The sequence below is a fragment of the Homarus americanus genome, unplaced genomic scaffold, assembly GCF_018991925.1.
Source record: "Homarus americanus isolate GMGI-L3 unplaced genomic scaffold, GMGI_Hamer_2.0 scaffold48406, whole genome shotgun sequence".
Classification (NCBI taxonomy): domain Eukaryota; kingdom Metazoa; phylum Arthropoda; class Malacostraca; order Decapoda; family Nephropidae; genus Homarus; species Homarus americanus.
Genome location: NW_024753828.1, coordinates 366,852 through 378,605, shown reverse-complemented (window position 1 = coordinate 378,605; position 11,754 = coordinate 366,852).

Genomic DNA, 11,754 nt, shown 5'->3' with positions numbered 1-11,754 from the left:
TTACAAGATTGTTTTGTATTAGATGTTCCATCGCGGCATCTCTGATAATACTCTCAAGTACTTTACATATTATGCTGGTCAGGCTCACCGGTCTATAGTTGTTCGTGGAGTGACGATCGCCCTTCTTGAAAATAGGACTCGCATAAGCCACTTTCCATTCACTGGGGACCTTCCGTTCATCCAGGCATATACAAAACAGGATCTTCAGGGGCTCAGCAAGCTCGTTGCTCAACTCTTTTAGCACTCTAAGATGCACCATGTCAGGTCCGGGACTCTTATAGACCTTTAGCTTTGACAGTTTATTTCTAATACCCTCTTCTGTGAGCACAATGTGGGTCAGTGCTGTGTCGAACCGCCTGTCCTGAAACCCAGGAAGGTTAATCGCATCTTCTCTTGTGAACACCGAGGAAAAGAAGCTGTTCAGTGCTTCAGCTTTATCCTGGTCAGAATCTGCGTAACCATCATCTTCAAGCCTCGGGTCTGATACTCCTACTCTCATTTTTAATTTCGACTTTGCATAGCGGTAATACGCCTTTGGGTTTGACTTGACCTCGCTTGCAACCAGTCTCTAGAACTCTTTTTCAGCCTTTATGCATTCTATCTTTGCTTGGTTTCTGGCTCTTGCATACATCCTCCTGTCCTGCTCATCATTTGACCAACCCACGTCTTGAATTTCTGGGTTTTCTTCTTAAATTTGTCGACCGCCGCATGGTTTATGTGTAGGGATCCCCTCGTATTCCTAGAGGCACTGGGATTGGTCTTGGGTATGTATTTATCGATCAAATGGGTCACTTTACTAGTTATGATATTCAGCGTAGTGTCTGCATTCTTGTGCCTTAATGAGTCAGGCCAGTGGATACCCCTCATCTTTTGCTTTGTCAGTGTCATCACTGACTTCTGCCTTTTACATTTCACTCGATTCCACTAGTGTCATGGTCACGTTTGTGCAGTTGGTCCGTTCAACACTAATTATTCATATTATGCTACAGTGCCCACAAAACACGTAAAACGTTCGAGTCCCCCAGTAGAGATGTGATCACTTCTGCCTTTTTCATTTCACTCCATTCCACTAGCATCACTAGCACCGACACTAGGTTGTTCTTTTACGAGCTATTTCACACGGAAGCACTAAAGTTTTGAGAGAAGACGCTGAGGGCGCTTGGGGTGACTCGTTGCGCCGTGTGAAAAGGCTTGCAAGGTAGCCACCATCTGCTTACCGCTAATCTTGAAATGCGAATCACAAACCCGCGAATGGCAAGGGTCTACTGTATAGAATAGTAATTAATTTTCAGAGGTTCTGAACGTGTAGCAGTGGCAAAATTATTTATAACTGCAGTAGAGTAGGGCCTCGTCTTTAACCTTTGCTTATTGATATGGGGTCGTAGTCGTTCCACTAATAAATTATTCAAGTGTAAATCACTATTCCAATTCCTTTTTCTGACAGTTATAATGCAGACACACACAAAACAAATTATTTTTTTGTATAATACAGTAAATGTACAATGAAGAATAATGAATAAGCATAATTTTGTTTTGTAATTCATTTTCATATAAGTGCTAAAAAATTGTGCCAAGTTGGAAACTGGTTGGTTATGTTTCGGATACCCCTTCACCTCAAAGAAGAAAATTGGAATTGTTCAAAGAATTGGGATTATATATACCTGAAGTCTAGGTAGTATTATCTTTGCCTACCCTACTTTTTCTAATTGTCTTACATTTTTTTTATCATAATTATATATACTGTACTGGACTTTTAAGCTCACTCACTAACCAGGTGCCTTGTTACTCAGCATGTGGGAAGTCTTCGCGGGGTGTATCCCACATAGTTTATAAACACTCTGAGTAACAACATGGTGCCTGCTTGTCACCTAGTTGACCAAACTCTATCTTTTTGTTTTCTTTTTTTTTACGGGAATTAGCCCACCGGGCACAGGTCAAACGACCCACAATGGGGCCTGGGGGGTGAAAAAAAAAGAACAGAAAGAAATTGAAAATAGAGAACAAAAAGGTTATATTGTGTTAATCTACACCACGAAGATGCCGGAAAACCAGCTTTTTAAAGTGAGGCAGATTGTATAAGTATGGAAATGCAGAAGGAGGCAGAGCATTCTACAGTTTGGCTGTGTGAGGAAAGGAGGAGGTACTATAACAGGTTATTCTCGTGTGACCGACATCTACAGAGAAACGGTGGGCACCGCGGGAAAGACGTGTGTTACGAGTCCACGGCCTTGCCGGCGGTACACAGGATGCCAAATCCACCGAACATTGCCTGTTAAAGTACCTGTAAAAGAGAGAGTGAAGCAACATTGCGGCGAAGAGAAAGGGAAGAGAGATTGTCAACTAAAGGAGGAGAGTTAATAAGACGAAACGCCTTTGATTCCACCCTATCGAACAGTTGGACAGAAGAAGAGCCACCCCAGATATGAGAGCAGTACTCCAAGTTAGGGCGAATGAATCCCTTATATACTTGGAGCAACTGCTCAGGAGTCAAGTAGCTACGGCATCTGTACAGCATTCCCAACTTTCGGGAGGCAGCTTTAGCTATACTAAGGATGTGTGATTTCCAGGACATATTGGAGGAAATGGTGAGGCCAAACATATTTATTTCAGAATTTGGCAGGATGGTAGCGTCCTGAAATGTAATTGGTGGGAGATCTACGGCTCTGCCCCCAACTTTTCAGCTAGGTGAGGGACGATGATGAAATCCCAGTATGCAGAAAGCATTAGAACATAAGAATGGAGGAAACTGCACCGGGTCTATTGGCCCATACATTTACTTTTACTTTTATCCTCTTCACCACTGATCGGCTCGTTAGCCGCTTGGGCGATTAGTCACGTCTCTGATTACTTTTCCTTTTCTTTTATCCTCTTCACCAAAAGATCGGCTCGCTACCCGCCCGGGAGATCGGTCACGTCTCTGTCACGCACTGTTGGCAAGTACTGGGCAATGGGCATGCACCTGCTCCTGAATGTACCTGAACCCGCTCCAGTGTTGGTCAAGTCTTGTCTTGAAAGAGCTCACACTCGGTGCCGTCACAACACTTTCTGGTAGATTGTTCCAAGAGTTTACAACCCTCACTCCGAAAAAGTTTGCCCTCACAGTTTTCTGGACTTGCGGCTTCTTCAATCTTGAGCTGTGACCCCTTGTGGGGCGAACGTCTGCCAGCTTCAAGTAAGGACACTCGACTGAGTAGTGCCCCCTGAGATGCTTATACACCTCAACTAGGTCACCCCTTGCCCGTCTGTAGTACAAGCTAGGCAAGTTCAGGCACTCCAATCTCTCAGGGTAACTGAGGTGCCGAAGTGAAGGCACCAGTCTGGTGGCCCGGCTTTGAACATTTTCAACCAACTGACAGTCCCTAGCATATCTCAGGGACCAGACGGGGTGACAGTACTCCAGATGGGGAAGCACTTCACTCTTGAAGATCGTTACGAGGGACGGACCGTCTAGGTATCTGAACGACCTTCTTATAAGACTCAATAATTTATTTGCCTGATTTACCTTCTTCTCGCAATGGCCTGAGAACTTCAGCTCATTTTCAACATACACACCTAGGTCCTTTTCACATCCAGTCTCAACTAGTGCAGTTTCTTCATCCCGTTGGAACATATGATACGCCTCCTTACCGTTGGTACGCCCCAGGTGCATTCTCTTACACTTCGTGACATTGAATCTCAGCAGCCATTTCTTCGACCATTCCTGGAACCCACAGAGGTCCTTCTGCAGCTCTTCACAGTCCGCTTGGTTCTTGATTTCCCGAAATATCTTGGCGTCATCGGCAAACATTTGTATGGAGGAGTGTACAACGTCAGGCATGTCATTTATGAAACAAACAAACAACAGCGGGCCCAATACACTGCCCTGTGGTACCCAACTTGTGACAGTTACGGATGACGATTTCATGCCATTAATCACCACATGTAGAAAGTCTTCTATCCACGCTAGGACATTTCCCCGAGTTTCGTACCCTTCCAGTTTGATTTTCAGCCTTTCGTGGCCTGTCGAAAGCCTTGACAAAATCTAGGTAAATATTGTCGATATTATCACCCCGTTCCAGAATATGGGTCCAAATATCCAATACCTTGAGCAATTGTGTTAAGCAGGAGCGCCCCGGCATAAAACCGTGTTGGCAATCCTTTACAAGGTTGTTTTGTATTAGATGTTCCATTGCGGCATCTCTGATAATACTCTCAAGTACTTTACATATTATGCTGCTCAGGCTCACTGGTCTATAGTTGTTCGTGGAGTGACGATCGCCCTTCTTGAAGATAGGACTCACATAAGCCACTTTCCTTTCACTGGGGACCATTTGTTCATCCAAGCATTTACAAAACAGAATCACCAGCGGCTCGGCAAGCTTGTTGCACATCTCTTTTAGCACACTAGGATGCACCATGTCAGGGCCGGTGTCATGCAACAAATCTTCCGGTGCGATTAACCTTCCGGGCTCAGCAATTACTGATGTTCATTATCGACATCTGAGATGTATGATTGATTTGTAGTTGATTTGTGAGAGCTGAAAATATTAATAAATACGGTAACGGAAGGTTTTGAATGAATTTCCCATTATATCTTGGGCAAACTGACTACAGTATAAGGATGATATGAAACATACTCACTCCCAAAGACAATGAAAGCACAAAGTGGGCAGTGCTTTGAAGTCAATGGAAATTGTGGGGTAAGAACACAAAAAATGAACCAATCAAACCCAAGGAATCCTGACCTAACCTGCCCTTACCTAACATTACAAAATCTTACCCTACTTAACCGATGGTGGAGGCTGATCATGTGTGCACAGCGTGAAGAAGTAAACAATAAATACTTAAGCGAACTGGAGAACCACCAAAGTTGTATGAATTTTACTAACTTTATAATTAAATTTAATACCCAAAACTAAGCATTTACCCCGGAAGGTTTTGCGCACGGAAGGTTTGTCGCACGACACCGGGACTCTTATGGACCTTTAGCCTGGACAGTTTATTTCTAATACCCTCTTTTGTGAACACAATGTGGGTCAGTGCTGTGTCGAACCGTCTGTCCTCAAACGCAGGAAGGTTAATTGCATCCTTTCTAGTGAACACCAAGGAAAAGAAGCTGTTCAATGCCTCAGCTTTATCCTGGTCAGAATCTGCGTAACTACCATCTTGAGGCCTCAGGTCTGATACTCCTACTCGCGTTTTCAATTTCGACTTTGCATAGCGGACGCCTTTTGGTTTGTCTTGTGGGCAGTCCCATTTACACCCAACCCCTATTGCTCTATGTTTGAAGCTATCCAGCGCAGGGCTGGATTCAGGAGTGGGCAAAGTGGGCAGCTGCCCAGGGGCTTCCACAATCTGGGGGCCTCCACATGTGCGGTAGTAGCTATATCAGGGCTGGTCGACTTGAAACCACATGAATGACTCCAGTCATGTCTCACTTTTGTGTGTGTGTGTGTGTGTTGGGAATTTGTACACTATCAATAAATATACAGTTAATTAAAAATTTCTCAATGTTCTAATTTCCTCAATATAACTGCATATGGCTTCAAAAATTTCCAAAGAAGTATTCAAATTTCAAAATTTTTCCGGGGGGCGCTGTAAGCCCCCCGGAACTCCCAGATGTTTAGGCTCGCTTCACTCGCCACCCCACCCTCTTGGGTAGTTATAATGAGGGGGGCCTCCACAAAGAGGCTGCCCATGGGCCTCCACAGGTCTAAATCCGGCACTGATCCGGCGTATTCCAGTTAATGGTGATATTTGGTAACTTGTTCCACTCGTCCACTAACGACTCTATTTCCAAACCAATGTTTACCCATTTCGCGCATAAATCTGAATTTGTCTAATTTAAAACCATTGTTACGAGTTCGCTCCTGGTTGGATAGTTTGAGTACCTTGGTAATGTCCCCTTTGTTCAACCCTGACTTCCATTTAAATATCATATCGCCCCTCTCTCTACGTCTCTCGAGGGAGTGCAAATTAAGATGCTTTAACCTGTCTCTGTACTCAAGGTTCCTAATGCCCGGGATTAGCCTTGTCATTCTCCTCTGAATTCTTTCCAAGGATTCTTTATCTATTCTGTAATACAGTGAGTTGCAATGCTGAGGCGCTGGATGAATAGGCACATTGGCAATGGTGGTATGTAGGACAAAAATCCACCTAATTTGACTAAACAGGTCATTAGATCTTAGAGGAATGGGCTTCTGGAGCTTTTGTATACGTTTAATGTAACTAAACAGGGAATAAGATTTTAAGAAAATGAACTGTTGGGATTTTGTCCATTTTAATATTTGGTGCTGTTTTTTGTTTTCAGGTAGGCCTCTCATAACCAAGAGTTCTATGTACCATACTCGGCAACTAAGTACAGTAATGCTGAGTGGCACACTTGTCTCAGGTTGTCAACTCTTTTTGTAATTAAATTCCGACTTGGGATTTAACTCGGCGTTCACGAGTGCATATAATCGAGTACGGCGGCAAGACAGTTGTATTTGTTTCTAGTTGCTCACCACCTGCATAATAGGTATTACTGTTCCTGTAATTTATATGTATATTTATTATATGTCTTGATCATATTTAGTTACGGCACCATTTGTATAAAACTATCGCTCGTATGATACTGTGGAGGTTTCGTGATATTAATGTTGTCTAGCACTCAGGATGGATGGAAACTCTAAGGTGGTTTTCTTGTATAATATAAGTTATATGATAGACAGTCTGGTGCTGGAGGTGCCGTGTGGTGAGGAGCTGCTCAGTAGAGACGTTCGGTGAATAGCGTGTTGAAGGAGGTAGATGTGCAGGAGCTTCGTTAGAGAAGATGTTGCCTGTTGCTGGCCTCCTGGTTGAATGAATGCTGACAGCGTGGAGCTTGCTGGAGGAGGTGTTGCGTGTTCAAGTAGAATGGCCAGAATGAGAAAGCTGGTTGGTGAGGAAGCTCAGAGAAGGACAGCTGGTGGGTCGCCATGCTCGCTGGCGGGAGCGAGGACCGCCAGGCAGGCGGAGGAGAGGCGAGGGCCGCCTGGCAGCAGCGGAGGAGGAGGTGTTGCGTGTTGTAGAAGTGAGGCCAGAATGAATCTCAATGGAGAGACAGAGCTTATATACCCAGCAGCCGTGAGTCATCTATGAGTCATGTAGGGAAAACCCGAGAAAGTCGCCGGTCTTTGGTTCGGTTGCTAGGATACGGTAGCATCTGGTGACGCCGCCGCCTTGCCGCTCGTTTGGTTGCTAGGGAAGATGGTAGCAGCTGGTGGCTGTGGCTACGCAGTTGTAGGGGAGAAGTCCACTACAATACTGTCATTATCTAAATCTGTTGTACGTCATGATTAAAGTACTACTGGTACTCGATAATACTGCCACTTCATGGGTATAACTGGTGCTGTATTTTAAACCCAAACCAGACCTTATACTGAATATACAGTACTACAGTACTTGGTAGCCCTGTTTATAGACACACCAAATCGGGAGGACTAAAGGTTGACTGACCATTGTCTCGAGCGATTTTTCAGTTTCAAACAATACAATTGGGTCAAACAGGACATAGTAGGTGATGGTCTAAATAACAATGTCAGCGAAACACGCCAAGAAAGGTTCCACATATTAGGGTGGATGAGTCACTAAGTGAGACTCCACATTATAAGTTAAATAGAATTTACCAATTGAGGTTCCTCATTATAGCAGCGTGCTTCACTATGCAACGTCATACACTTGCTTCCTTCCGGCAAATTTAATGGGTTCTAAGGAGACTCGATGATCCTCGACCTCGAAACTAACTCAACTTGGCTGACCATAACTTAATCTCAACATTGCTTTCCCAAACCTGGAAGGAAATTCGTATTCGAGAATATGTTTGGCCCACTTCCTGTATTAGTAAATTAGTTCCCTCGCCACATCGACCCTCTTTTACTTTTACTTTTATCCTCTTCACCAAAAGATCGGCTCGCTACCCGCCCGGGCGATTGGTCACGTCTCTGTCACGTACTGTTGGCAAATACTGGGCATTAGGGTGTGTCATACGGAGGCGAATTTATTTTTTTTTTAGTTTGAAAAATCGGCCCATGGTATTAATGATGTAGTTCTATGTGCAGAATCATGTGATATCTTCAGATTTGAAAAGTTTTCATTTTTTGCTAGGTAAATTTTAACTTGAAATCTTATGAAAATTCAGTATTTGCACCCTTTTACCAACACCACTAAATAGCTTATTTAAAGTAAAGTAAATGTATCAGGTTAATTTATTAGGATGAAAATGATCCAGAATAGTGAAACGAATGATCTTGACACATTATTAAATTTAATATTGCTTTAGAAAACAAAATCATCAAATACAAAAACCGGTTTTACTACTACGACCCGGTGTTGCTGCACACCATAGAGAACATGTCTTTCTTGCTTCTGTTTCTCATACCTCACCGTACTGAGCGGATGTAACCTTCCTCTCTCCTGGCTGCAGCACACGTGACTGCTGGCCCGGCCACTTGCTGTACACAACGCCTATACCTGGGTGTGTGAGGCCAGGCAGGACATGCATGGGGTTGTCCAGGAAAGCCTGACTTGAAATACTGGTGTGAGGCTGCAGGTAAGAGGCCTACTGCCAGCCTGATGTTATCCAGATCCATGAGATCAGTGTGAGGCCTGGCACCTAGATTGACTTCAGGAGTCTTCTGACCCTGAAGGAATCGTTTCACCAACTGATTCGTCATGCCCAGATCCTTTCATAAGTCTCATATCCAAGATCTTTGACTGCCACTCTTCTCTCCTCCTCATCCTTACTGCAGAGCATTGTCTGCAGACCGCCTGGGATGAGTATTCAGGAATATTCCCTCACAGTTCTGGCTCCACAATCTGAACAACCTTCCTGGCTGGACTCCTCAGGAGCCTGCTGAAGTAGAATATGCCTTTGACCTTTAGAACGATACTTGACCTTTGGTGTTGAACCAATTTGGCAAGTAGACACTCACGATGAATTGACAATAAGTCTCAGGTTGTGGTTGGTCTTTCAGTTTATGATGAGCGACCACCCCTGCAGAACCTGAGAGCCAAGCGAGCCACCTAGAATGTGAGACCAGACCTATCTGCAGTAAGCAAGTCTTATCAGGCATGACCCCCAAGCCTGATGGCACTGCAAATCATGTAAAATCCATAGTACTGGTCAGTACTCAGGTCGTCACGACAGTATGTAAGCTCAACGAGTGGAGGGCCAACTGTGATGTTTAAAGCTCGGATTTATCTTCTAACTTAGTAGAGTCCAGCATCTGCCAAGAGTGACCAGACCATCTACAGTTTGAAAGAGTCTTGCCATCCTTCCCGGACTGATGTCTGAGGCAACTGTTGTGGGAAAATGCACCAATCCAGACCAGGCCTCTTCCCACCTTCGCTCTATCCACTGTATGACTTCTGCCACCTTGTGTCTGTGCTGGTGCTGTCCTCCCTCCAATGGCCTGCAGGGTCTGGTCTACGTTCCTCTCTCTGAGCCGTCTACAATGTTATCTGCCACTATCTCAGCTGGTTTCCTGATGTCATCTTTCTCTGGAGTGAAATGCCACAAATATTTCCCTCCTGTTCACTGGCAGCAGGAGTAGTGTTCTCCTTCACCATGACAGGGAACAACTTGTCAGGAATCTCCAACTTTCATGAACACTTTAGTGTCATCCCTTCTCCCATCAAAGAACAAACAATTGATTCCATTTTCTCTTATCCCCTTTATCAAACTCCTCTTCTAGGTTACTGACAAGTTTCTCCTGAGCTTCCTTACTTTGTTATGATCTATCACCAGGTGAACATCATCAGGTGTTATCAAACCACCGTCAACTTGAAATGCTATTTCCTGTTTTCTGAGACCAGGTACATGCTGGGCCAGAGCTATGCTCGGATAATTTTCCTATTTTTTAACTTGTGCCTGGGGTTTGGGATCATTATTTTCTGCTTGTAATAGTCACCATTCTCCTGGTCAGCACTCTCGGATCAGCCATGGGAAGCCACAACCTGAATCAGCTTGACTCCAATCATCGGCCTTTTTACCTCACCCTGGGCCTTCTCAAAAGTCTCTTTCCTCGGCAACTCTTTCTCCTCTTCTGTCTCTCTGTGCAGCCTCCTGTTCCTCTTGACTGAATATCTTAAGCTAGAAATCATGAGAGCCCCTATATTGCCAGTCTTCTCTCTGTGCTTTGACAAATGCCAGTTCGATCATTATGAATCTTCAGGTCTTACGCTTGCAAATACAGGAGATGTGGGCCTTCCTGGATTTATGAGTCACGATCGCATCCAAACTCAGGACAGAGAACAATTGGGCACTGTAAGTAATTATGTCAAATAACTGGGCCAGTTGCTTAAGTAAAGCTACCTTAACTGCAAGTTTTCTTTCCTCTCCCAAGAGAGAGATATTCTTTGCCTTTCTCCCAACTGGCCAGCAGTCTCTCACTAATCTTCTTCTGACTTGTTATGACTGGAGGCTTGAACTGAGCGTTAGCCAGAGTGTACTGTGCCAAGACAGCTTTGGTCATATCATCAGTAATGTCTTTTGTTTGTGTAAGTCTTGGTTCTTTTCTAATTGATTTGTCGATTAAAACACCGTATCTCAAAAGCATCTCCTCAACAGGTACCTTGACTTCAGGAGCTCTCTCCAGACCCAAGATATGACTGAGATGGCTGGATTTTGGGTTCCTCGTCCTATCCGAAGGGTCAAGACGTACCTGGCGCTCCTCTCGGAGCAGCCAGGTCAACTGTTAAGTTGGCCCATACCAACTCCCTCCCCTGAACCCTCCTCCCCACCGGAATATCAACAAGTTCACGCCAGAAGTTACTATTTCATTTAGGAAAGGAATGGAACCAGTGTTAAACAGAGGTGAACAGTGGTGAACAGTGCTTAAGTCAGTGAGAACAACTCAACAGTAACAGTGGTACCTAAGTTGACCTTCACACAGTGAGGTCCCAGGTACCCAGTGATAACGGCGGCCCGACCCAACAACCAGCGATGTGTTAATCCGTCTACGATAGGAAGGCCTGGGACCACACCTCACTCATAGAACACCGTCTGTGAGGGAACTACTACACCACGTGAGGCCCCTCATAACACCATCTGTGAGGGAATTACTACACCACGTGAGGCCCCTCATAACACCATCTGTGAGGGAATTACTACACCACGTGAGGCCCCTCATAACACCATCTGTGAGGGAATTACTACACCACGTGAGGCCCCTCTTAACACCATCTGTGAGGGAATTACTACACCACGTGAGGCCCCTCATAACACCATCTGTGAGGGAATTACTACACCACGTGAGGCCCCGCATAACACCATCTGTGAGGGAATTACACCACGTGAGGTCCCCCCTCATAACACCATCTGTGAGGGAATTACTACACCACGTGAGGCCCCTCATAACACCATCTGTGAGGGAACTACTACACCACGTGAGGTCCCTCCTAACACCATCTGGGAGGGAGTTACTACACTACGTGTTTGCTGTTCAACACCTACATTAATCTGTATGTTCACTGTATGTTCCTTCACCTTTCTCTAATGAAGGCTTTTGTTAAACCACCAATGTATGTAATAAGTCATTTATGCCCAATGTATAGTTTCAGCCTTCGGGCTGCAGAACTTTTTCAATAAACCGTTAATTATTATTATTATTATTATTATTATTATTAAATATTATCAACTTATAAATGCATCAGAATCTGAAACAGAAAAAAATATTGTTAGTTGGGTTATTAAAGAATGAAGTCAGAAAGCAATGTTCACTATTTAATTGTAATGCACTAATGCAGCTGTACGTT